The sequence below is a fragment of the Phyllobates terribilis genome, unplaced genomic scaffold (genome assembly GCF_046119375.1).
Source record: "Phyllobates terribilis strain yellow unplaced genomic scaffold, ASM4611937v1 Scaffold_1248__1_contigs__length_344610, whole genome shotgun sequence".
NCBI lineage: Eukaryota > Metazoa > Chordata > Amphibia > Anura > Dendrobatidae > Phyllobates > Phyllobates terribilis.
The window spans coordinates 168,945-194,043 of record NW_027364008.1 but is presented as its reverse complement, the minus strand read 5'-3'; the positions used below and the strand labels follow the sequence as shown (position 1 = coordinate 194,043).

The 25,099-nt window shown below is 41.8% G+C and overlaps 15 non-coding genes across 15 annotated transcripts; all 15 read right to left on the bottom strand.

The window, feature by feature from the left end:
• Positions 1-83: 83 nt before the first annotated feature.
• TRNAE-UUC (transfer RNA glutamic acid (anticodon UUC)) lies at positions 84-155 on the bottom strand. Its single transcript has one exon. It is a non-coding gene; the product is annotated as a tRNA-Glu (tRNA).
• Positions 156-1,788: 1,633 nt separating this feature from the next.
• Positions 1,789-1,860, bottom strand: TRNAE-UUC (transfer RNA glutamic acid (anticodon UUC)). The gene has a single exon. It is a non-coding gene; the product is annotated as a tRNA-Glu (tRNA).
• A 1,624-nt stretch (positions 1,861-3,484) lies between these two features.
• TRNAE-UUC (transfer RNA glutamic acid (anticodon UUC)) lies at positions 3,485-3,556 on the bottom strand. The gene has a single exon. It is a non-coding gene; the product is annotated as a tRNA-Glu (tRNA).
• Positions 3,557-5,181: 1,625 nt separating this feature from the next.
• Positions 5,182-5,253, bottom strand: TRNAE-UUC (transfer RNA glutamic acid (anticodon UUC)). The gene has a single exon. It is a non-coding gene; the product is annotated as a tRNA-Glu (tRNA).
• A 1,624-nt stretch (positions 5,254-6,877) lies between these two features.
• TRNAE-UUC (transfer RNA glutamic acid (anticodon UUC)) lies at positions 6,878-6,949 on the bottom strand. Its single transcript has one exon. It is a non-coding gene; the product is annotated as a tRNA-Glu (tRNA).
• A 1,632-nt stretch (positions 6,950-8,581) lies between these two features.
• On the bottom strand, positions 8,582-8,653 carry TRNAE-UUC (transfer RNA glutamic acid (anticodon UUC)). The gene has a single exon. It is a non-coding gene; the product is annotated as a tRNA-Glu (tRNA).
• A 1,624-nt stretch (positions 8,654-10,277) lies between these two features.
• TRNAE-UUC (transfer RNA glutamic acid (anticodon UUC)) lies at positions 10,278-10,349 on the bottom strand. Its single transcript has one exon. It is a non-coding gene; the product is annotated as a tRNA-Glu (tRNA).
• A 1,635-nt stretch (positions 10,350-11,984) lies between these two features.
• TRNAE-UUC (transfer RNA glutamic acid (anticodon UUC)) lies at positions 11,985-12,056 on the bottom strand. The gene has a single exon. It is a non-coding gene; the product is annotated as a tRNA-Glu (tRNA).
• A 1,624-nt stretch (positions 12,057-13,680) lies between these two features.
• Positions 13,681-13,752, bottom strand: TRNAE-UUC (transfer RNA glutamic acid (anticodon UUC)). Its single transcript has one exon. It is a non-coding gene; the product is annotated as a tRNA-Glu (tRNA).
• Positions 13,753-15,376: 1,624 nt separating this feature from the next.
• TRNAE-UUC (transfer RNA glutamic acid (anticodon UUC)) lies at positions 15,377-15,448 on the bottom strand. The gene has a single exon. It is a non-coding gene; the product is annotated as a tRNA-Glu (tRNA).
• Positions 15,449-17,072: 1,624 nt separating this feature from the next.
• Positions 17,073-17,144, bottom strand: TRNAE-UUC (transfer RNA glutamic acid (anticodon UUC)). The gene has a single exon. It is a non-coding gene; the product is annotated as a tRNA-Glu (tRNA).
• Positions 17,145-18,777: 1,633 nt separating this feature from the next.
• TRNAE-UUC (transfer RNA glutamic acid (anticodon UUC)) lies at positions 18,778-18,849 on the bottom strand. Its single transcript has one exon. It is a non-coding gene; the product is annotated as a tRNA-Glu (tRNA).
• Positions 18,850-20,473: 1,624 nt separating this feature from the next.
• Positions 20,474-20,545, bottom strand: TRNAE-UUC (transfer RNA glutamic acid (anticodon UUC)). Its single transcript has one exon. It is a non-coding gene; the product is annotated as a tRNA-Glu (tRNA).
• Positions 20,546-22,169: 1,624 nt separating this feature from the next.
• On the bottom strand, positions 22,170-22,241 carry TRNAE-UUC (transfer RNA glutamic acid (anticodon UUC)). The gene has a single exon. It is a non-coding gene; the product is annotated as a tRNA-Glu (tRNA).
• A 1,624-nt stretch (positions 22,242-23,865) lies between these two features.
• Positions 23,866-23,937, bottom strand: TRNAE-UUC (transfer RNA glutamic acid (anticodon UUC)). Its single transcript has one exon. It is a non-coding gene; the product is annotated as a tRNA-Glu (tRNA).
• Positions 23,938-25,099: the final 1,162 nt, after the last annotated feature.

Sequence of the window (25,099 nt, the reverse complement as noted above, 5' to 3'; positions counted from 1 at the left end):
AAAACAAATCCTACTTGAAATACGTTTGACTAAAAAACACGCGTCAGTTTTTGAATGTTGGCAGCGGTGCAGAAAAGGATGCGTTCCCATACCGGGAGTCGAACCCGGGCCACCTGGGTGAAAACCAGGAATCCTAACCGCTAGACCATATGGGAGAAGATGTACTGCCAGCTCACTTACAATATGAAAAAAAAGAGGTGTACTGCTATGCACAAGCAACTTCCGCAGATTATTACGTGCATTTTGCCTCGTTAGCGCAGCAGGTAGCGCGTCAGTCTCGTAATCTGAAGGTCATGAGTTCGATTCTCACATGGGGCACTGGTACCGTGTTTCCTTAACTGATTTTGCAACCATCTTGGCTAGAGAGTCACAGCTCTTTTCCATTCAGTAGCAAAATATCACCAATTGATGGAAGGGGAGCTCCAATGACAAACAGGGATAAAGGCTTGTTGAGTCCCTTAACACCCAGGAATTAAAAGTGAGAGATATGAATGGTTTGAGATATGACATCAAATAAGCTTTTGTGCAAATAAATATCCAAAAAACCTGGTGGTCTGCATTTTTGGCTGCAAAGAGCAGTTCCAACCTAAACTGATTCTGTCTGCAAGGCACGTGTTGGCTTTGGAATGTGGACACTAGTCCCCAAAAAAAAGTCTCTCCCATAGCAGGAATCGAACCAGTCAACCAGGAATACTAACTAAGTCTTTCTCCACATGGTGTAAGCAGTACAGTAAACAGCAAGACAGGTGTAAAAAAAAAAAAAAAAAAAAAAAAAAAAAGAGTGTTTTGCTTTGAATACAAAACATCAACATTACAAGAGCTGAAACACGCTACATGGTCAAGGTTTTTGGCACGTCAGTTGAATAATTTGAAGATCATGAGTTTTTTGCTCACACGTGGCATCCTCCTTTTCTCAAGAGATTTTGTCACTAACTCTGAACTTTCCAATTCAGTTCTAAACTGTTTCCGATTAGAAAGAACATGGGAGCCCTAATGACAGACAGGACACATGGCTTGTTGAGTCCCTTGACACTTTTGTGTAAAACTGTGTAGTTGAAAAAGGCTTAAGCTATGAAACAAAAGGAAATCTTTTGCAAAAGTCATAATGCATCGCCAATGTTAAGTATTTTTGTTGCAAAGTGAAAATCTACCAGAAACATTTTTGATTGAAAAACACGTGTCAGTCTTTGAATGGTGGCAGTAGCTAAGATAAAGATGCATTCCCATACCGGGAGTCAAACCCGGGCCACCTGGGTGAGAGCCAGGAATCCTAACCGCTAGACCATATGGGAAAAGATGCACTAATGTCTCAGTGACATTATGAAAAAAAAAAGTTTTCTGCTATGCACAATAAACTTCTGCAGATCTGCAGGTACAGCTTGCCTCGTTAGCGCAGTAGGTAGCACGTCAGTCTCATAATCTGAAGCTCGTGAGTTCGAGCCTCACACGGGGCACTGTTCCCTCCTTTTCTCGAGAGATTTTGTCACCAACTTAGAACTTTTCCATTCAATTCTACAACTTTTTCCATTAGAAAGGAAATGGGAATCCAAATAACTTACCGGACCCATGAGTTGTTGAGTCCCTTGACACTTTAGTGTAAAAAGGGGTGGTTGAGAATGAGTTGAGCTACGAATCCAAATTGAATCTTGTGTGAAGGGTCAGAATGAAGTGCCAAAACGCGGGCGTTCAGCATTTTTGCCTGAAAAAAACAAATCCTACTTGAAATACGTTTGACTAAAAAACACGCGTCAGTTTTTGAATGTTGGCAGCGGTGCAGAAAAGGATGCGTTCCCATACCGGGAGTCGAACCCGGGCCGCCTGGGTGAAAACCAGGAATCCTAACCGCTAGACGATATGGGAGAAGATGTACTGCCAGCTCACTTACAATATGAAAAAAAAGAGGTGTACTGCTTTGCACAAGCAACTTCCGCAGATTATTACGTGCATTTTGCCTCATTAGCGCAGCAGGTAGCGCGTCAGTCTCGTAATCTGAAGGTCATGAGTTCGATTCTCACATGGGGCACTGGTACCGTGTTTCCTTAACTGATTTTGCAACCATCTTGGCTAGAGAGTCACAGCTCTTTTCCATTCAGTAGCAAAATATCACCAATTGATGGAAGGGGAGCTCCAATGACAAACAGGGATAAAGGCTTGTTGAGTCCCTTAACACCCAGGAATTAAAAGTGAGAGATATGAATGGTTTGAGATATGACATCAAATAAGCTTTTGTGCAAATAAATATCCAAAAAACCTGGTGGTCTGCATTTTTGGCTGCAAAGAGCAGTTCCAACCTAAACTGATTCTGTCTGCAAGGCACGTGTTGGCTTTGGAATGTGGACACTAGTCCCCAAAAAAAAGTCTCTCCCATAGCAGGAATCGAACCAGTCAACCAGGAATACTAACTAAGTCTTTCTCCACATGGTGTAAGCAGTACAGTAAACAGCAAGACAGGTGTAAAAAAAAAAAAAAAAAAAAGAGTGTTTTGCTTTGAATACAAAACATCAACATTACAAGAGCTGAAACACGCTACATGGTCAAGGTTTTTGGCACGTCAGTTGAATAATTTGAAGATCATGAGTTTTTTGCTCACACGTGGCATCCTCCTTTTCTCAAGAGATTTTGTCACTAACTCTGAACTTTCCAATTCAGTTCTAAACTGTTTCCGATTAGAAAGAACATGGGAGCCCTAATGACAGACAGGACACATGGCTTGTTGAGTCCCTTGACACTTTTGTGTAAAACTGTGTAGTTGAAAAAGGCTTAAGCTATGAAACAAAAGGAAATCTTTTGCAAAAGTCATAATGCATCGCCAATGTTAAGTATTTTTGTTGCAAAGTGAAAATCTACCAGAAACATTTTTGATTGAAAAACACGTGTCAGTCTTTGAATGGTGGCAGTAGCTAAGATAAAGATGCATTCCCATACCGGGAGTCAAACCCGGGCCACCTGGGTGAGAGCCAGGAATCCTAACCGCTAGACCATATGGGAAAAGATGCACTAATGTCTCAGTGACATTATGAAAAAAAAAAGTTTTCTGCTATGCACAATAAACTTCTGCAGATCTGCAGGTACAGCTTGCCTCGTTAGCGCAGTAGGTAGCACGTCAGTCTCATAATCTGAAGCTCGTGAGTTCGAGCCTCACACGGGGCACTGTTCCCTCCTTTTCTCGAGAGATTTTGTCACCAACTTAGAACTTTTCCATTCAATTCTACAACTTTTTCCATTAGAAAGGAAATGGGAATCCAAATAACTTACCGGACCCATGAGTTGTTGAGTCCCTTGACACTTTAGTGTAAAAAGGGGTGGTTGAGAATGAGTTGAGCTACGAATCCAAATTGAATCTTGTGTGAAGGGTCAGAATGAAGTGCCAAAACGCGGGCGTTCAGCATTTTTGCCTGAAAAAAACAAATCCTACTTGAAATACGTTTGACTAAAAAACACGCGTCAGTTTTTGAATGTTGGCAGCGGTGCAGAAAAGGATGCGTTCCCATACCGGGAGTCGAACCCGGGCCACCTGGGTGAAAACCAGGAATCCTAACCGCTAGACCATATGGGAGAAGATGTACTGCCAGCTCACTTACAATATGAAAAAAAAGAGGTGTACTGCTTTGCACAAGCAACTTCCGCAGATTATTACGTGCATTTTGCCTCGTTAGCGCAGCAGGTAGCGCGTCAGTCTCGTAATCTGAAGGTCATGAGTTCGATTCTCACATGGGGCACTGGTACCGTGTTTCCTTAACTGATTTTGCAACCATCTTGGCTAGAGAGTCACAGCTCTTTTCCATTCAGTAGCAAAATATCACCAATTGATGGAAGGGGAGCTCCAATGACAAACAGGGATAAAGGCTTGTTGAGTCCCTTAACACCCAGGAATTAAAAGTGAGAGATATGAATGGTTTGAGATATGACATCAAATAAGCTTTTGTGCAAATAAATATCCAAAAAACCTGGTGGTCTGCATTTTTGGCTGCAAAGAGCAGTTCCAACCTAAACTGATTCTGTCTGCAAGGCACGTGTTGGCTTTGGAATGTGGACACTAGTCCCCAAAAAAAAGTCTCTCCCATAGCAGGAATCGAACCAGTCAACCAGGAATACTAACTAAGTCTTTCTCCACATGGTGTAAGCAGTACAGTAAACAGCAAGACAGGTGTAAAAAAAAAAAAAAAAAAAAAGAGTGTTTTGCTTTGAATACAAAACATCAACATTACAAGAGCTGAAACACGCTACATGGTCAAGGTTTTTGGCACGTCAGTTGAATAATTTGAAGATCATGAGTTTTTTGCTCACACGTGGCATCCTCCTTTTCTCAAGAGATTTTGTCACTAACTCTGAACTTTCCAATTCAGTTCTAAACTGTTTCCGATTAGAAAGAACATGGGAGCCCTAATGACAGACAGGACACATGGCTTGTTGAGTCCCTTGACACTTTTGTGTAAAACTGTGTAGTTGAAAAAGGCTTAAGCTATGAAACAAAAGGAAATCTTTTGCAAAAGTCATAATGCATCGCCAATGTTAAGTATTTTTGTTGCAAAGTGAAAATCTACCAGAAACATTTTTGATTGAAAAACACGTGTCAGTCTTTGAATGGTGGCAGTAGCTAAGATAAAGATGCATTCCCATACCGGGAGTCAAACCCGGGCCACCTGGGTGAGAGCCAGGAATCCTAACCGCTAGACCATATGGGAAAAGATGCACTAATGTCTCAGTGACATTATGAAAAAAAAAAGTTTTCTGCTATGCACAATAAACTTCTGCAGATCTGCAGTTACAGCTTGCCTCGTTAGCGCAGTAGGTAGCACGTCAGTCTCATAATCTGAAGCTCGTGAGTTTGAGCCTCACACGGGGCACTGTTCCCTCCTTTTCTCGAGAGATTTTGTCACCAACTTAGAACTTTTCCATTCAATTCTACAACTTTTTCCATTAGAAAGGAAATGGGAATCCAAATAACTTACCGGACCCATGAGTTGTTGAGTCCCTTGACACTTTAGTGTAAAAAGGGGTGGTTGAGAATGAGTTGAGCTACGAATCCAAATTGAATCTTGTGTGAAGGGTCAGAATGAAGTGCCAAAACGCGGGCGTTCAGCATTTTTGCCTGAAAAAAACAAATCCTACTTGAAATACGTTTGACTAAAAAACACGCGTCAGTTTTTGAATGTTGGCAGCGGTGCAGAAAAGGATGCGTTCCCATACCGGGAGTCGAACCCGGGCCGCCTGGGTGAAAACCAGGAATCCTAACCGCTAGACCATATGGGAGAAGATGTACTGCCAGCTCACTTACAATATGAAAAAAAAGAGGTGTACTGCTTTGCACAAGCAACTTCCGCAGATTATTACGTGCATTTTGCCTCATTAGCGCAGCAGGTAGCGCGTCAGTCTCGTAATCTGAAGGTCATGAGTTCGATTCTCACATGGGGCACTGGTACCGTGTTTCCTTAACTGATTTTGCAACCATCTTGGCTAGAGAGTCACAGCTCTTTTCCATTCAGTAGCAAAATATCACCAATTGATGGAAGGGGAGCTCCAATGACAAACAGGGATAAAGGCTTGTTGAGTCCCTTAACACCCAGGAATTAAAAGTGAGAGATATGAATGGTTTGAGATATGACATCAAATAAGCTTTTGTGCAAATAAATATCCAAAAAACCTGGTGGTCTGCATTTTTGGCTGCAAAGAGCAGTTCCAACCTAAACTGATTCTGTCTGCAAGGCACGTGTTGGCTTTGGAATGTGGACACTAGTCCCCAAAAAAAAGTCTCTCCCATAGCAGGAATCGAACCAGTCAACCAGGAATACTAACTAAGTCTTTCTCCACATGGTGTAAGCAGTACAGTAAACAGCAAGACAGGTGTAAAAAAAAAAAAAAAAAAAAGAGTGTTTTGCTTTGAATACAAAACATCAACATTACAAGAGCTGAAACACGCTACATGGTCAAGGTTTTTGGCACGTCAGTTGAATAATTTGAAGATCATGAGTTTTTTGCTCACACGTGGCATCCTCCTTTTCTCAAGAGATTTTGTCACTAACTCTGAACTTTCCAATTCAGTTCTAAACTGTTTCCGATTAGAAAGAACATGGGAGCCCTAATGACAGACAGGACACATGGCTTGTTGAGTCCCTTGACACTTTTGTGTAAAACTGTGTAGTTGAAAAAGGCTTAAGCTATGAAACAAAAGGAAATCTTTTGCAAAAGTCATAATGCATCGCCAATGTTAAGTATTTTTGTTGCAAAGTGAAAATCTACCAGAAACATTTTTGATTGAAAAACACGTGTCAGTCTTTGAATGGTGGCAGTAGCTAAGATAAAGATGCATTCCCATACCGGGAGTCAAACCCGGGCCACCTGGGTGAGAGCCAGGAATCCTAACCGCTAGACCATATGGGAAAAGATGCACTAATGTCTCAGTGACATTATGAAAAAAAAAAGTTTTCTGCTATGCACAATAAACTTCTGCAGATCTGCAGGTACAGCTTGCCTCGTTAGCGCAGTAGGTAGCACGTCAGTCTCATAATCTGAAGCTCGTGAGTTCGAGCCTCACACGGGGCACTGTTCCCTCCTTTTCTCGAGAGATTTTGTCACCAACTTAGAACTTTTCCATTCAATTCTACAACTTTTTCCATTAGAAAGGAAATGGGAATCCAAATAACTTACCGGACCCATGAGTTGTTGAGTCCCTTGACACTTTAGTGTAAAAAGGGGTGGTTGAGAATGAGTTGAGCTACGAATCCAAATTGAATCTTGTGTGAAGGGTCAGAATGAAGTGCCAAAACGCGGGCGTTCAGCATTTTTGCCTGAAAAAAACAAATCCTACTTGAAATACGTTTGACTAAAAAACACGCGTCAGTTTTTGAATGTTGGCAGCGGTGCAGAAAAGGATGCGTTCCCATACCGGGAGTCGAACCCGGGCCACCTGGGTGAAAACCAGGAATCCTAACCGCTAGACCATATGGGAGAAGATGTACTGCCAGCTCACTTACAATATGAAAAAAAAGAGGTGTACTGCTTTGCACAAGCAACTTCCGCAGATTATTACGTGCATTTTGCCTCGTTAGCGCAGCAGGTAGCGCGTCAGTCTCGTAATCTGAAGGTCATGAGTTCGATTCTCACATGGGGCACTGGTACCGTGTTTCCTTAACTGATTTTGCAACCATCTTGGCTAGAGAGTCACAGCTCTTTTCCATTCAGTAGCAAAATATCACCAATTGATGGAAGGGGAGCTCCAATGACAAACAGGGATAAAGGCTTGTTGAGTCCCTTAACACCCAGGAATTAAAAGTGAGAGATATGAATGGTTTGAGATATGACATCAAATAAGCTTTTGTGCAAATAAATATCCAAAAAACCTGGTGGTCTGCATTTTTGGCTGCAAAGAGCAGTTCCAACCTAAACTGATTCTGTCTGCAAGGCACGTGTTGGCTTTGGAATGTGGACACTAGTCCCCAAAAAAAAGTCTCTCCCATAGCAGGAATCGAACCAGTCAACCAGGAATACTAACTAAGTCTTTCTCCACATGGTGTAAGCAGTACAGTAAACAGCAAGACAGGTGTAAAAAAAAAAAAAAAAAAAAAAAAAAAAGAGTGTTTTGCTTTGAATACAAAACATCAACATTACAAGAGCTGAAACACGCTACATGGTCAAGGTTTTTGGCACGTCAGTTGAATAATTTGAAGATCATGAGTTTTTTGCTCACACGTGGCATCCTCCTTTTCTCAAGAGATTTTGTCACTAACTCTGAACTTTCCAATTCAGTTCTAAACTGTTTCCGATTAGAAAGAACATGGGAGCCCTAATGACAGACAGGACACATGGCTTGTTGAGTCCCTTGACACTTTTGTGTAAAACTGTGTAGTTGAAAAAGGCTTAAGCTATGAAACAAAAGGAAATCTTTTGCAAAAGTCATAATGCATCGCCAATGTTAAGTATTTTTGTTGCAAAGTGAAAATCTACCAGAAACATTTTTGATTGAAAAACACGTGTCAGTCTTTGAATGGTGGCAGTAGCTAAGATAAAGATGCATTCCCATACCGGGAGTCAAACCCGGGCCACCTGGGTGAGAGCCAGGAATCCTAACCGCTAGACCATATGGGAAAAGATGCACTAATGTCTCAGTGACATTATGAAAAAAAAAAGTTTTCTGCTATGCACAATAAACTTCTGCAGATCTGCAGGTACAGCTTGCCTCGTTAGCGCAGTAGGTAGCACGTCAGTCTCATAATCTGAAGCTCGTGAGTTTGAGCCTCACACGGGGCACTGTTCCCTCCTTTTCTCGAGAGATTTTGTCACCAACTTAGAACTTTTCCATTCAATTCTACAACTTTTTCCATTAGAAAGGAAATGGGAATCCAAATAACTTACCGGACCCATGAGTTGTTGAGTCCCTTGACACTTTAGTGTAAAAAGGGGTGGTTGAGAATGAGTTGAGCTACGAATCCAAATTGAATCTTGTGTGAAGGGTCAGAATGAAGTGCCAAAACGCGGGCGTTCAGCATTTTTGCCTGAAAAAAACAAATCCTACTTGAAATACGTTTGACTAAAAAACACGCGTCAGTTTTTGAATGTTGGCAGCGGTGCAGAAAAGGATGCGTTCCCATACCGGGAGTCGAACCCGGGCCGCCTGGGTGAAAACCAGGAATCCTAACCGCTAGACCATATGGGAGAAGATGTACTGCCAGCTCACTTACAATATGAAAAAAAAGAGGTGTACTGCTTTGCACAAGCAACTTCCGCAGATTATTACGTGCATTTTGCCTCATTAGCGCAGCAGGTAGCGCGTCAGTCTCGTAATCTGAAGGTCATGAGTTCGATTCTCACATGGGGCACTGGTACCGTGTTTCCTTAACTGATTTTGCAACCATCTTGGCTAGAGAGTCACAGCTCTTTTCCATTCAGTAGCAAAATATCACCAATTGATGGAAGGGGAGCTCCAATGACAAACAGGGATAAAGGCTTGTTGAGTCCCTTAACACCCAGGAATTAAAAGTGAGAGATATGAATGGTTTGAGATATGACATCAAATAAGCTTTTGTGCAAATAAATATCCAAAAAACCTGGTGGTCTGCATTTTTGGCTGCAAAGAGCAGTTCCAACCTAAACTGATTCTGTCTGCAAGGCACGTGTTGGCTTTGGAATGTGGACACTAGTCCCCAAAAAAAAGTCTCTCCCATAGCAGGAATCGAACCAGTCAACCAGGAATACTAACTAAGTCTTTCTCCACATGGTGTAAGCAGTACAGTAAACAGCAAGACAGGTGTAAAAAAAAAAAAAAAAAAAAGAGTGTTTTGCTTTGAATACAAAACATCAACATTACAAGAGCTGAAACACGCTACATGGTCAAGGTTTTTGGCACGTCAGTTGAATAATTTGAAGATCATGAGTTTTTTGCTCACACGTGGCATCCTCCTTTTCTCAAGAGATTTTGTCACTAACTCTGAACTTTCCAATTCAGTTCTAAACTGTTTCCGATTAGAAAGAACATGGGAGCCCTAATGACAGACAGGACACATGGCTTGTTGAGTCCCTTGACACTTTTGTGTAAAACTGTGTAGTTGAAAAAGGCTTAAGCTATGAAACAAAAGGAAATCTTTTGCAAAAGTCATAATGCATCGCCAATGTTAAGTATTTTTGTTGCAAAGTGAAAATCTACCAGAAACATTTTTGATTGAAAAACACGTGTCAGTCTTTGAATGGTGGCAGTAGCTAAGATAAAGATGCATTCCCATACCGGGAGTCAAACCCGGGCCACCTGGGTGAGAGCCAGGAATCCTAACCGCTAGACCATATGGGAAAAGATGCACTAATGTCTCAGTGACATTATGAAAAAAAAAAGTTTTCTGCTATGCACAATAAACTTCTGCAGATCTGCAGGTACAGCTTGCCTCGTTAGCGCAGTAGGTAGCACGTCAGTCTCATAATCTGAAGCTCGTGAGTTCGAGCCTCACACGGGGCACTGTTCCCTCCTTTTCTCGAGAGATTTTGTCACCAACTTAGAACTTTTCCATTCAATTCTACAACTTTTTCCATTAGAAAGGAAATGGGAATCCAAATAACTTACCGGACCCATGAGTTGTTGAGTCCCTTGACACTTTAGTGTAAAAAGGGGTGGTTGAGAATGAGTTGAGCTACGAATCCAAATTGAATCTTGTGTGAAGGGTCAGAATGAAGTGCCAAAACGCGGGCGTTCAGCATTTTTGCCTGAAAAAAACAAATCCTACTTGAAATACGTTTGACTAAAAAACACGCGTCAGTTTTTGAATGTTGGCAGCGGTGCAGAAAAGGATGCGTTCCCATACCGGGAGTCGAACCCGGGCCACCTGGGTGAAAACCAGGAATCCTAACCGCTAGACCATATGGGAGAAGATGTACTGCCAGCTCACTTACAATATGAAAAAAAAGAGGTGTACTGCTTTGCACAAGCAACTTCCGCAGATTATTACGTGCATTTTGCCTCGTTAGCGCAGCAGGTAGCGCGTCAGTCTCGTAATCTGAAGGTCATGAGTTCGATTCTCACATGGGGCACTGGTACCGTGTTTCCTTAACTGATTTTGCAACCATCTTGGCTAGAGAGTCACAGCTCTTTTCCATTCAGTAGCAAAATATCACCAATTGATGGAAGGGGAGCTCCAATGACAAACAGGGATAAAGGCTTGTTGAGTCCCTTAACACCCAGGAATTAAAAGTGAGAGATATGAATGGTTTGAGATATGACATCAAATAAGCTTTTGTGCAAATAAATATCCAAAAAACCTGGTGGTCTGCATTTTTGGCTGCAAAGAGCAGTTCCAACCTAAACTGATTCTGTCTGCAAGGCACGTGTTGGCTTTGGAATGTGGACACTAGTCCCCAAAAAAAAGTCTCTCCCATAGCAGGAATCGAACCAGTCAACCAGGAATACTAACTAAGTCTTTCTCCACATGGTGTAAGCAGTACAGTAAACAGCAAGACAGGTGTAAAAAAAAAAAAAAAAAAAAAAAAAAAAAAAGAGTGTTTTGCTTTGAATACAAAACATCAACATTACAAGAGCTGAAACACGCTACATGGTCAAGGTTTTTGGCACGTCAGTTGAATAATTTGAAGATCATGAGTTTTTTGCTCACACGTGGCATCCTCCTTTTCTCAAGAGATTTTGTCACTAACTCTGAACTTTCCAATTCAGTTCTAAACTGTTTCCGATTAGAAAGAACATGGGAGCCCTAATGACAGACAGGACACATGGCTTGTTGAGTCCCTTGACACTTTTGTGTAAAACTGTGTAGTTGAAAAAGGCTTAAGCTATGAAACAAAAGGAAATCTTTTGCAAAAGTCATAATGCATCGCCAATGTTAAGTATTTTTGTTGCAAAGTGAAAATCTACCAGAAACATTTTTGATTGAAAAACACGTGTCAGTCTTTGAATGGTGGCAGTAGCTAAGATAAAGATGCATTCCCATACCGGGAGTCAAACCCGGGCCACCTGGGTGAGAGCCAGGAATCCTAACCGCTAGACCATATGGGAAAAGATGCACTAATGTCTCAGTGACATTATGAAAAAAAAAAGTTTTCTGCTATGCACAATAAACTTCTGCAGATCTGCAGGTACAGCTTGCCTCGTTAGCGCAGTAGGTAGCACGTCAGTCTCATAATCTGAAGCTCGTGAGTTTGAGCCTCACACGGGGCACTGTTCCCTCCTTTTCTCGAGAGATTTTGTCACCAACTTAGAACTTTTCCATTCAATTCTACAACTTTTTCCATTAGAAAGGAAATGGGAATCCAAATAACTTACCGGACCCATGAGTTGTTGAGTCCCTTGACACTTTAGTGTAAAAAGGGGTGGTTGAGAATGAGTTGAGCTACGAATCCAAATTGAATCTTGTGTGAAGGGTCAGAATGAAGTGCCAAAACGCGGGCGTTCAGCATTTTTGCCTGAAAAAAACAAATCCTACTTGAAATACGTTTGACTAAAAAACACGCGTCAGTTTTTGAATGTTGGCAGCGGTGCAGAAAAGGATGCGTTCCCATACCGGGAGTCGAACCCGGGCCGCCTGGGTGAAAACCAGGAATCCTAACCGCTAGACCATATGGGAGAAGATGTACTGCCAGCTCACTTACAATATGAAAAAAAAGAGGTGTACTGCTTTGCACAAGCAACTTCCGCAGATTATTACGTGCATTTTGCCTCATTAGCGCAGCAGGTAGCGCGTCAGTCTCGTAATCTGAAGGTCATGAGTTCGATTCTCACATGGGGCACTGGTACCGTGTTTCCTTAACTGATTTTGCAACCATCTTGGCTAGAGAGTCACAGCTCTTTTCCATTCAGTAGCAAAATATCACCAATTGATGGAAGGGGAGCTCCAATGACAAACAGGGATAAAGGCTTGTTGAGTCCCTTAACACCCAGGAATTAAAAGTGAGAGATATGAATGGTTTGAGATATGACATCAAATAAGCTTTTGTGCAAATAAATATCCAAAAAACCTGGTGGTCTGCATTTTTGGCTGCAAAGAGCAGTTCCAACCTAAACTGATTCTGTCTGCAAGGCACGTGTTGGCTTTGGAATGTGGACACTAGTCCCCAAAAAAAAGTCTCTCCCATAGCAGGAATCGAACCAGTCAACCAGGAATACTAACTAAGTCTTTCTCCACATGGTGTAAGCAGTACAGTAAACAGCAAGACAGGTGTAAAAAAAAAAAAAAAAAAAAGAGTGTTTTGCTTTGAATACAAAACATCAACATTACAAGAGCTGAAACACGCTACATGGTCAAGGTTTTTGGCACGTCAGTTGAATAATTTGAAGATCATGAGTTTTTTGCTCACACGTGGCATCCTCCTTTTCTCAAGAGATTTTGTCACTAACTCTGAACTTTCCAATTCAGTTCTAAACTGTTTCCGATTAGAAAGAACATGGGAGCCCTAATGACAGACAGGACACATGGCTTGTTGAGTCCCTTGACACTTTTGTGTAAAACTGTGTAGTTGAAAAAGGCTTAAGCTATGAAACAAAAGGAAATCTTTTGCAAAAGTCATAATGCATCGCCAATGTTAAGTATTTTTGTTGCAAAGTGAAAATCTACCAGAAACATTTTTGATTGAAAAACACGTGTCAGTCTTTGAATGGTGGCAGTAGCTAAGATAAAGATGCATTCCCATACCGGGAGTCAAACCCGGGCCACCTGGGTGAGAGCCAGGAATCCTAACCGCTAGACCATATGGGAAAAGATGCACTAATGTCTCAGTGACATTATGAAAAAAAAAAGTTTTCTGCTATGCACAATAAACTTCTGCAGATCTGCAGGTACAGCTTGCCTCGTTAGCGCAGTAGGTAGCACGTCAGTCTCATAATCTGAAGCTCGTGAGTTCGAGCCTCACACGGGGCACTGTTCCCTCCTTTTCTCGAGAGATTTTGTCACCAACTTAGAACTTTTCCATTCAATTCTACAACTTTTTCCATTAGAAAGGAAATGGGAATCCAAATAACTTACCGGACCCATGAGTTGTTGAGTCCCTTGACACTTTAGTGTAAAAAGGGGTGGTTGAGAATGAGTTGAGCTACGAATCCAAATTGAATCTTGTGTGAAGGGTCAGAATGAAGTGCCAAAACGCGGGCGTTCAGCATTTTTGCCTGAAAAAAACAAATCCTACTTGAAATACGTTTGACTAAAAAACACGCGTCAGTTTTTGAATGTTGGCAGCGGTGCAGAAAAGGATGCGTTCCCATACCGGGAGTCGAACCCGGGCCACCTGGGTGAAAACCAGGAATCCTAACCGCTAGACCATATGGGAGAAGATGTACTGCCAGCTCACTTACAATATGAAAAAAAAGAGGTGTACTGCTTTGCACAAGCAACTTCCGCAGATTATTACGTGCATTTTGCCTCGTTAGCGCAGCAGGTAGCGCGTCAGTCTCGTAATCTGAAGGTCATGAGTTCGATTCTCACATGGGGCACTGGTACCGTGTTTCCTTAACTGATTTTGCAACCATCTTGGCTAGAGAGTCACAGCTCTTTTCCATTCAGTAGCAAAATATCACCAATTGATGGAAGGGGAGCTCCAATGACAAACAGGGATAAAGGCTTGTTGAGTCCCTTAACACCCAGGAATTAAAAGTGAGAGATATGAATGGTTTGAGATATGACATCAAATAAGCTTTTGTGCAAATAAATATCCAAAAAACCTGGTGGTCTGCATTTTTGGCTGCAAAGAGCAGTTCCAACCTAAACTGATTCTGTCTGCAAGGCACGTGTTGGCTTTGGAATGTGGACACTAGTCCCCAAAAAAAAGTCTCTCCCATAGCAGGAATCGAACCAGTCAACCAGGAATACTAACTAAGTCTTTCTCCACATGGTGTAAGCAGTACAGTAAACAGCAAGACAGGTGTAAAAAAAAAAAAAAAAAAAAGAGTGTTTTGCTTTGAATACAAAACATCAACATTACAAGAGCTGAAACACGCTACATGGTCAAGGTTTTTGGCACGTCAGTTGAATAATTTGAAGATCATGAGTTTTTTGCTCACACGTGGCATCCTCCTTTTCTCAAGAGATTTTGTCACTAACTCTGAACTTTCCAATTCAGTTCTAAACTGTTTCCGATTAGAAAGAACATGGGAGCCCTAATGACAGACAGGACACATGGCTTGTTGAGTCCCTTGACACTTTTGTGTAAAACTGTGTAGTTGAAAAAGGCTTAAGCTATGAAACAAAAGGAAATCTTTTGCAAAAGTCATAATGCATCGCCAATGTTAAGTATTTTTGTTGCAAAGTGAAAATCTACCAGAAACATTTTTGATTGAAAAACACGTGTCAGTCTTTGAATGGTGGCAGTAGCTAAGATAAAGATGCATTCCCATACCGGGAGTCAAACCCGGGCCACCTGGGTGAGAGCCAGGAATCCTAACCGCTAGACCATATGGGAAAAGATGCACTAATGTCTCAGTGACATTATGAAAAAAAAAAGTTTTCTGCTATGCACAATAAACTTCTGCAGATCTGCAGGTACAGCTTGCCTCGTTAGCGCAGTAGGTAGCACGTCAGTCTCATAATCTGAAGCTCGTGAGTTCGAGCCTCACACGGGGCACTGTTCCCTCCTTTTCTCGAGAGATTTTGTCACCAACTTAGAACTTTTCCATTCAATTCTACAACTTTTTCCATTAGAAAGGAAATGGGAATCCAAATAACTTACCGGACCCATGAGTTGTTGAGTCCCTTGACACTTTAGTGTAAAAAGGGGTGGTTGAGAATGAGTTGAGCTACGAATCCAAATTGAATCTTGTGTGAAGGGTCAGAATGAAGTGCCAAAACGCGGGCGTTCAGCATTTTTGCCTGAAAAAAACAAATCCTACTTGAAATACGTTTGACTAAAAAACACGCGTCAGTTTTTGAATGTTGGCAGCGGTGCAGAAAAGGATGCGTTCCCATACCGGGAGTCGAACCCGGGCCACCTGGGTGAAAACCAGGAATCCTAACCGCTAGACCATATGGGAGAAGATGTACTGCCAGCTCACTTACAATATGAAAAAAAAGAGGTGTACTGCTTTGCACAAGCAACTTCCGCAGATTATTACGTGCATTTTGCCTCGTTAGCGCAGCAGGTAGCGCGTCAGTCTCGTAATCTGAAGGTCATGAGTTCGATTCTCACATGGGGCACTGGTACCGTGTTTCCTTAACTGATTTTGCAACCATCTTGGCTAGAGAGTCACAGCTCTTTTCCATTCAGTAGCAAAATATCACCAATTGATGGAAGGGGAGCTCCAATGACAAACAGGGATAAAGGCTTGTTGAGTCCCTTAACACCCAGGAATTAAAAGTGAGAGATATGAATGGTTTGAGATATGACATCAAATAAGCTTTTGTGCAAATAAATATCCAAAAAACCTGGTGGTCTGCATTTTTGGCTGCAAAGAGCAGTTCCAACCTAAACTGATTCTGTCTGCAAGGCACGTGTTGGCTTTGGAATGTGGACACTAGTCCCCAAAAAAAAGTCTCTCCCATAGCAGGAATCGAACCAGTCAACCAGGAATACTAACTAAGTCTTTCTCCACATGGTGTAAGCAGTACAGTAAACAGCAAGACAGGTGTAAAAAAAAAAAAAAAAAAAAGAGTGTTTTGCTTTGAATACAAAACATCAACATTACAAGAGCTGAAACACGCTACATGGTCAAGGTTTTTGGCACGTCAGTTGAATAATTTGAAGATCATGAGTTTTTTGCTCACACGTGGCATCCTCCTTTTCTCAAGAGATTTTGTCACTAACTCTGAACTTTCCAATTCAGTTCTAAACTGTTTCCGATTAGAAAGAACATGGGAGCCCTAATGACAGACAGGACACATGGCTTGTTGAGTCCCTTGACACTTTTGTGTAAAACTGTGTAGTTGAAAAAGGCTTAAGCTATGAAACAAAAGGAAATCTTTTGCAAAAGTCATAATGCATCGCCAATGTTAAGTATTTTTGTTGCAAAGTGAAAATCTACCAGAAACATTTTTGATTGAAAAACACGTGTCAGTCTTTGAATGGTGGCAGTAGCTAAGATAAAGATGCATTCCCATACCGGGAGTCAAACCCGGGCCACCTGGGTGAGAGCCAGGAATCCTAACCGCTAGACCATATGGGAAAAGATGCACTAATGTCTCAGTGACATTATGAAAAAAAAAAGTTTTCTGCTATGCACAATAAACTTCTGCAGATCTGCAGGTACAGCTTGCCTCGTTAGCGCAGTAGGTAGCACGTCAGTCTCATAATCTGAAGCTCGTGAGTTCGAGCCTCACACGGGGCACTGTTCCCTCCTTTTCTCGAGAGATTTTGTCACCAACTTAGAACTTTTCCATTCAATTCTACAACTTTTTCCATTAGAAAGGAAATGGGAATCCAAATAACTTACCGGACCCATGAGTTGTTGAGTCCCTTGACACTTTAGTGTAAAAAGGGGTGGTTGAGAATGAGTTGAGCTACGAATCCAAATTGAATCTTGTGTGAAGGGTCAGAATGAAGTGCCAAAACGCGGGCGTTCAGCATTTTTGCCTGAAAAAAACAAATCCTACTTGAAATACGTTTGACTAAAAAACACGCGTCAGTTTTTGAATGTTGGCAGCGGTGCAGAAAAGGATGCGTTCCCATACCGGGAGTCGAACCCGGGCCACCTGGGTGAAAACCAGGAATCCTAACCGCTAGACCATATGGGAGAAGATGTACTGCCAGCTCACTTACAATATGAAAAAAAAGAGGTGTACTGCTTTGCACAAGCAACTTCCGCAGATTATTACGTGCATTTTGCCTCGTTAGCGCAGCAGGTAGCGCGTCAGTCTCGTAATCTGAAGGTCATGAGTTCGATTCTCACATGGGGCACTGGTACCGTGTTTCCTTAACTGATTTTGCAACCATCTTGGCTAGAGAGTCACAGCTCTTTTCCATTCAGTAGCAAAATATCACCAATTGATGGAAGGGGAGCTCCAATGACAAACAGGGATAAAGGCTTGTTGAGTCCCTTAACACCCAGGAATTAAAAGTGAGAGATATGAATGGTTTGAGATATGACATCAAATAAGCTTTTGTGCAAATAAATATCCAAAAAACCTGGTGGTCTGCATTTTTGGCTGCAAAGAGCAGTTCCAACCTAAACTGATTCTGTCTGCAAGGCACGTGTTGGCTTTGGAATGTGGACACTAGTCCCCAAAAAAAAGTCTCTCCCATAGCAGGAATCGAACCAGTCAACCAGGAATACTAACTAAGTCTTTCTCCACATGGTGTAAGCAGTACAGTAAACAGCAAGACAGGTGTAAAAAAAAAAAAAAAAAAAAAAAAAAAAAGAGTGTTTTGCTTTGAATACAAAACATCAACATTACAAGAGCTGAAACACGCTACATGGTCAAGGTTTTTGGCACGTCAGTTGAATAATTTGAAGATCATGAGTTTTTTGCTCACACGTGGCATCCTCCTTTTCTCAAGAGATTTTGTCACTAACTCTGAACTTTCCAATTCAGTTCTAAACTGTTTCCGATTAGAAAGAACATGGGAGCCCTAATGACAGACAGGACACATGGCTTGTTGAGTCCCTTGACACTTTTGTGTAAAACTGTGTAGTTGAAAAAGGCTTAAGCTATGAAACAAAAGGAAATCTTTTGCAAAAGTCATAATGCATCGCCAATGTTAAGTATTTTTGTTGCAAAGTGAAAATCTACCAGAAACATTTTTGATTGAAAAACACGTGTCAGTCTTTGAATGGTGGCAGTAGCTAAGATAAAGATGCATTCCCATACCGGGAGTCAAACCCGGGCCACCTGGGTGAGAGCCAGGAATCCTAACCGCTAGACCATATGGGAAAAGATGCACTAATGTCTCAGTGACATTATGAAAAAAAAAAGTTTTCTGCTATGCACAATAAACTTCTGCAGATCTGCAGGTACAGCTTGCCTCGTTAGCGCAGTAGGTAGCACGTCAGTCTCATAATCTGAAGCTCGTGAGTTTGAGCCTCACACGGGGCACTGTTCCCTCCTTTTCTCGAGAGATTTTGTCACCAACTTAGAACTTTTCCATTCAATTCTACAACTTTTTCCATTAGAAAGGAAATGGGAATCCAAATAACTTACCGGACCCATGAGTTGTTGAGTCCCTTGACACTTTAGTGTAAAAAGGGGTGGTTGAGAATGAGTTGAGCTACGAATCCAAATTGAATCTTGTGTGAAGGGTCAGAATGAAGTGCCAAAACGCGGGCGTTCAGCATTTTTGCCTGAAAAAAACAAATCCTACTTGAAATACGTTTGACTAAAAAACACGCGTCAGTTTTTGAATGTTGGCAGCGGTGCAGAAAAGGATGCGTTCCCATACCGGGAGTCGAACCCGGGCCGCCTGGGTGAAAACCAGGAATCCTAACCGCTAGACCATATGGGAGAAGATGTACTGCCAGCTCACTTACAATATGAAAAAAAAGAGGTGTACTGCTTTGCACAAGCAACTTCCGCAGATTATTACGTGCATTTTGCCTCATTAGCGCAGCAGGTAGCGCGTCAGTCTCGTAATCTGAAGGTCATGAGTTCGATTCTCACATGGGGCACTGGTACCGTGTTTCCTTAACTGATTTTGCAACCATCTTGGCTAGAGAGTCACAGCTCTTTTCCATTCAGTAGCAAAATATCACCAATTGATGGAAGGGGAGCTCCAATGACAAACAGGGATAAAGGCTTGTTGAGTCCCTTAACACCCAGGAATTAAAAGTGAGAGATATGAATGGTTTGAGATATGACATCAAATAAGCTTTTGTGCAAATAAATATCCAAAAAACCTGGTGGTCTGCATTTTTGGCTGCAAAGAGCAGTTCCAACCTAAACTGATTCTGTCTGCAAGGCACGTGTTGGCTTTGGAATGTGGACACTAGTCCCCAAAAAAAAGTCTCTCCCATAGCAGGAATCGAACCAGTCAACCAGGAATACTAACTAAGTCTTTCTCCACATGGTGTAAGCAGTACAGTAAACAGCAAGACAGGTGTAAAAAAAAAAAAAAAAAAAAGAGTGTTTTGCTTTGAATACAAAACATCAACATTACAAGAGCTGAAACACGCTACATGGTCAAGGTTTTTGGCACGTCAGTTGAATAATTTGAAGATCATGAGTTTTTTGCTCACACGTGGCATCCTCCTTTTCTCAAGAGATTTTGTCACTAACTCTGAACTTTCCAATTCAGTTCTAAACTGTTTCCGATTAGAAAGAACATGGGAGCCCTAATGACAGACAGGACACATGGCTTGTTGAGTCCCTTGACACTTTTGTGTAAAACTGTGTAGTTGAAAAAGGCTTAAGCTATGAAACAAAAGGAAATCTTTTGCAAAAGTCATAATGCATCGCCAATGTTAAGTATTTTTGTTGCAAAGTGAAAATCTACCAGAAACATTTTTGATTGAAAAACACGTGTCAGTCTTTGAATGGTGGCAGTAGCTAAGATAAAGATGCATTCCCATACCGGGAGTCAAACCCGGGCCACCTGGGTGAGAGCCAGGAATCCTAACCGCTAGACCATATGGGAAAAGATGCACTAATGTCTCAGTGACATTATGAAAAAAAAAAGTTTTCTGCTATGCACAATAAACTTCTGCAGATCTGCAGGTACAGCTTGCCTCGTTAGCGCAGTAGGTAGCACGTCAGTCTCATAATCTGAAGCTCGTGAGTTCGAGCCTCACACGGGGCACTGTTCCCTCCTTTTCTCGAGAGATTTTGTCACCAACTTAGAACTTTTCCATTCAATTCTACAACTTTTTCCATTAGAAAGGAAATGGGAATCCAAATAACTTACCGGACCCATGAGTTGTTGAGTCCCTTGACACTTTAGTGTAAAAAGGGGTGGTTGAGAATGAGTTGAGCTACGAATCCAAATTGAATCTTGTGTGAAGGGTCAGAATGAAGTGCCAAAACGCGGGCGTTCAGCATTTTTGCCTGAAAAAAACAAATCCTACTTGAAATACGTTTGACTAAAAAACACGCGTCAGTTTTTGAATGTTGGCAGCGGTGCAGAAAAGGATGCGTTCCCATACCGGGAGTCGAACCCGGGCCACCTGGGTGAAAACCAGGAATCCTAACCGCTAGACCATATGGGAGAAGATGTACTGCCAGCTCACTTACAATATGAAAAAAAAGAGGTGTACTGCTTTGCACAAGCAACTTCCGCAGATTATTACGTGCATTTTGCCTCATTAGCGCAGCAGGTAGCGCGTCAGTCTCGTAATCTGAAGGTCATGAGTTCGATTCTCACATGGGGCACTGGTACCGTGTTTCCTTAACTGATTTTGCAACCATCTTGGCTAGAGAGTCACAGCTCTTTTCCATTCAGTAGCAAAATATCACCAATTGATGGAAGGGGAGCTCCAATGACAAACAGGGATAAAGGCTTGTTGAGTCCCTTAACACCCAGGAATTAAAAGTGAGAGATATGAATGGTTTGAGATATGACATCAAATAAGCTTTTGTGCAAATAAATATCCAAAAAACCTGGTGGTCTGCATTTTTGGCTGCAAAGAGCAGTTCCAACCTAAACTGATTCTGTCTGCAAGGCACGTGTTGGCTTTGGAATGTGGACACTAGTCCCCAAAAAAAAGTCTCTCCCATAGCAGGAATCGAACCAGTCAACCAGGAATACTAACTAAGTCTTTCTCCACATGGTGTAAGCAGTACAGTAAACAGCAAGACAGGTGTAAAAAAAAAAAAAAAAAAAAGAGTGTTTTGCTTTGAATACAAAACATCAACATTACAAGAGCTGAAACACGCTACATGGTCAAGGTTTTTGGCACGTCAGTTGAATAATTTGAAGATCATGAGTTTTTTGCTCACACGTGGCATCCTCCTTTTCTCAAGAGATTTTGTCACTAACTCTGAACTTTCCAATTCAGTTCTAAACTGTTTCCGATTAGAAAGAACATGGGAGCCCTAATGACAGACAGGACACATGGCTTGTTGAGTCCCTTGACACTTTTGTGTAAAACTGTGTAGTTGAAAAAGGCTTAAGCTATGAAACAAAAGGAAATCTTTTGCAAAAGTCATAATGCATCGCCAATGTTAAGTATTTTTGTTGCAAAGTGAAAATCTACCAGAAACATTTTTGATTGAAAAACACGTGTCAGTCTTTGAATGGTGGCAGTAGCTAAGATAAAGATGCATTCCCATACCGGGAGTCAAACCCGGGCCACCTGGGTGAGAGCCAGGAATCCTAACCGCTAGACCATATGGGAAAAGATGCACTAATGTCTCAGTGACATTATGAAAAAAAAAAGTTTTCTGCTATGCACAATAAACTTCTGCAGATCTGCAGGTACAGCTTGCCTCGTTAGCGCAGTAGGTAGCACGTCAGTCTCATAATCTGAAGCTCGTGAGTTCGAGCCTCACACGGGGCACTGTTCCCTCCTTTTCTCGAGAGATTTTGTCACCAACTTAGAACTTTTCCATTCAATTCTACAACTTTTTCCATTAGAAAGGAAATGGGAATCCAAATAACTTACCGGACCCATGAGTTGTTGAGTCCCTTGACACTTTAGTGTAAAAAGGGGTGGTTGAGAATGAGTTGAGCTACGAATCCAAATTGAATCTTGTGTGAAGGGTCAGAATGAAGTGCCAAAACGCGGGCGTTCAGCATTTTTGCCTGAAAAAAACAAATCCTACTTGAAATACGTTTGACTAAAAAACACGCGTCAGTTTTTGAATGTTGGCAGCGGTGCAGAAAAGGATGCGTTCCCATACCGGGAGTCGAACCCGGGCCACCTGGGTGAAAACCAGGAATCCTAACCGCTAGACCATATGGGAGAAGATGTACTGCCAGCTCACTTACAATATGAAAAAAAAGAGGTGTACTGCTTTGCACAAGCAACTTCCGCAGATTATTACGTGCATTTTGCCTCGTTAGCGCAGCAGGTAGCGCGTCAGTCTCGTAATCTGAAGGTCATGAGTTCGATTCTCACATGGGGCACTGGTACCGTGTTTCCTTAACTGATTTTGCAACCATCTTGGCTAGAGAGTCACAGCTCTTTTCCATTCAGTAGCAAAATATCACCAATTGATGGAAGGGGAGCTCCAATGACAAACAGGGATAAAGGCTTGTTGAGTCCCTTAACACCCAGGAATTAAAAGTGAGAGATATGAATGGTTTGAGATATGACATCAAATAAGCTTTTGTGCAAATAAATATCCAAAAAACCTGGTGGTCTGCATTTTTGGCTGCAAAGAGCAGTTCCAACCTAAACTGATTCTGTCTGCAAGGCACGTGTTGGCTTTGGAATGTGGACACTAGTCCCCAAAAAAAAGTCTCTCCCATAGCAGGAATCGAACCAGTCAACCAGGAATACTAACTAAGTCTTTCTCCACATGGTGTAAGCAGTACAGTAAACAGCAAGACAGGTGTAAAAAAAAAAAAAAAAAAAAGAGTGTTTTGCTTTGAATACAAAACATCAACATTACAAGAGCTGAAACACGCTACATGGTCAAGGTTTTTGGCACGTCAGTTGAATAATTTGAAGATCATGAGTTTTTTGCTCACACGTGGCATCCTCCTTTTCTCAAGAGATTTTGTCACTAACTCTGAACTTTCCAATTCAGTTCTAAACTGTTTCCGATTAGAAAGAACATGGGAGCCCTAATGACAGACAGGACACATGGCTTGTTGAGTCCCTTGACACTTTTGTGTAAAACTGTGTAGTTGAAAAAGGCTTAAGCTATGAAACAAAAGGAAATCTTTTGCAAAAGTCATAATGCATCGCCAATGTTAAGTATTTTTGTTGCAAAGTGAAAATCTACCAGAAACATTTTTGATTGAAAAACACGTGTCAGTCTTTGAATGGTGGCAGTAGCTAAGATAAAGATGCATTCCCATACCGGGAGTCAAACCCGGGCCACCTGGGTGAGAGCCAGGAATCCTAACCGCTAGACCATATGGGAAAAGATGCACTAATGTCTCAGTGACATTATGAAAAAAAAAAGTTTTCTGCTATGCACAATAAACTTCTGCAGATCTGCAGGTACAGCTTGCCTCGTTAGCGCAGTAGGTAGCACGTCAGTCTCATAATCTGAAGCTCGTGAGTTCGAGCCTCACACGGGGCACTGTTCCCTCCTTTTCTCGAGAGATTTTGTCACCAACTTAGAACTTTTCCATTCAATTCTACAACTTTTTCCATTAGAAAGGAAATGGGAATCCAAATAACTTACCGGACCCATGAGTTGTTGAGTCCCTTGACACTTTAGTGTAAAAAGGGGTGGTTGAGAATGAGTTGAGCTACGAATCCAAATTGAATCTTGTGTGAAGGGTCAGAATGAAGTGCCAAAACGCGGGCGTTCAGCATTTTTGCCTGAAAAAAACAAATCCTACTTGAAATACGTTTGACTAAAAAACACGCGTCAGTTTTTGAATGTTGGCAGCGGTGCAGAAAAGGATGCGTTCCCATACCGGGAGTCGAACCCGGGCCACCTGGGTGAAAACCAGGAATCCTAACCGCTAGACCATATGGGAGAAGATGTACTGCCAGCTCACTTACAATATGAAAAAAAAGAGGTGTACTGCTTTGCACAAGCAACTTCCGCAGATTATTACGTGCATTTTGCCTCGTTAGCGCAGCAGGTAGCGCGTCAGTCTCGTAATCTGAAGGTCATGAGTTCGATTCTCACATGGGGCACTGGTACCGTGTTTCCTTAACTGATTTTGCAACCATCTTGGCTAGAGAGTCACAGCTCTTTTCCATTCAGTAGCAAAATATCACCAATTGATGGAAGGGGAGCTCCAATGACAAACAGGGATAAAGGCTTGTTGAGTCCCTTAACACCCAGGAATTAAAAGTGAGAGATATGAATGGTTTGAGATATGACATCAAATAAGCTTTTGTGCAAATAAATATCCAAAAAACCTGGTGGTCTGCATTTTTGGCTGCAAAGAGCAGTTCCAACCTAAACTGATTCTGTCTGCAAGGCACGTGTTGGCTTTGGAATGTGGACACTAGTCCCCAAAAAAAAGTCTCTCCCATAGCAGGAATCGAACCAGTCAACCAGGAATACTAACTAAGTCTTTCTCCACATGGTGTAAGCAGTACAGTAAACAGCAAGACAGGTGTAAAAAAAAAAAAAAAAAAAAAGAGTGTTTTGCTTTGAATACAAAACATCAACATTACAAGAGCTGAAACACGCTACATGGTCAAGGTTTTTGGCACGTCAGTTGAATAATTTGAAGATCATGAGTTTTTTGCTCACACGTGGCATCCTCCTTTTCTCAAGAGATTTTGTCACTAACTCTGAACTTTCCAATTCAGTTCTAAACTGTTTCCGATTAGAAAGAACATGGGAGCCCTAATGACAGACAGGACACATGGCTTGTTGAGTCCCTTGACACTTTTGTGTAAAACTGTGTAGTTGAAAAAGGCTTAAGCTATGAAACAAAAGGAAATCTTTTGCAAAAGTCATAATGCATCGCCAATGTTAAGTATTTTTGTTGCAAAGTGAAAATCTACCAGAAACATTTTTGATTGAAAAACACGTGTCAGTCTTTGAATGGTGGCAGTAGCTAAGATAAAGATGCATTCCCATACCGGGAGTCAAACCCGGGCCACCTGGGTGAGAGCCAGGAATCCTAACCGCTAGACCATATGGGAAAAGATGCACTAATGTCTCAGTGACATTATGAA